Source organism: Austrofundulus limnaeus, unplaced genomic scaffold, assembly GCF_001266775.1.
Source record: "Austrofundulus limnaeus strain Quisiro unplaced genomic scaffold, Austrofundulus_limnaeus-1.0 Scaffold872, whole genome shotgun sequence".
NCBI classification, from domain to species: Eukaryota; Metazoa; Chordata; class Actinopteri; order Cyprinodontiformes; family Rivulidae; genus Austrofundulus; species Austrofundulus limnaeus.
In genome coordinates, this window is record NW_013953274.1 from 15,407 (window position 1) to 16,053 (window position 647).

A 647-nucleotide genomic window follows, 5' to 3' on the forward strand; every position below is an offset into this window, starting at 1 on the left:
TTTTACCCATGAAAACACTCCAAACCTTTCCGATCAGAGAGCAGTGAGGCTCTGAAAAGCTCGTTATCTACAGCTGAGCTTTCAGAGCTCCACWGGTTTCTGAACAATCATTTGAGCAGGTCTTTTTTATTTAACCTTTATTTATCCAGGTAAGCTGTTTGAGAACCAATTCTCATTTACAAACGTGACAATGCATAATTTCTTGAGATGCTTGTAGGGATTAAAACTTTTCGTAAATAAGTCTAGACGTGATGCTGACTGWTGCCCTTAAACATCAGCTGAATAATGTAAGAAAACTGGAACTAACACCTAAAATTATTGATGTTAGTCAGATTAAGTGGGCAGATTTAAAGATGGAAGAATCATTTTATGAAGAAGTCAGATTAAGGAGTTTTTACTGATCAGAGTGGCTGCCACACTTCACTTCTTGCTCTTTTACTGCCCAAGGTTTTTCAAACACCTGATAAACAGCAGGGATCTGCAAACACTAAGCTTTAGAACAATTTAATTTTTACCTGTTTGCTTTTTCAGCAGGGGGTGTTTTTAAAGGTGAGCAACAGAAACTTTGCTCATTGCCTCACTGTTTTAATACTGTTTATATTTTAAAGGTTTACCGGACGGTGACTGAGGATTTTATCTTTTGGATA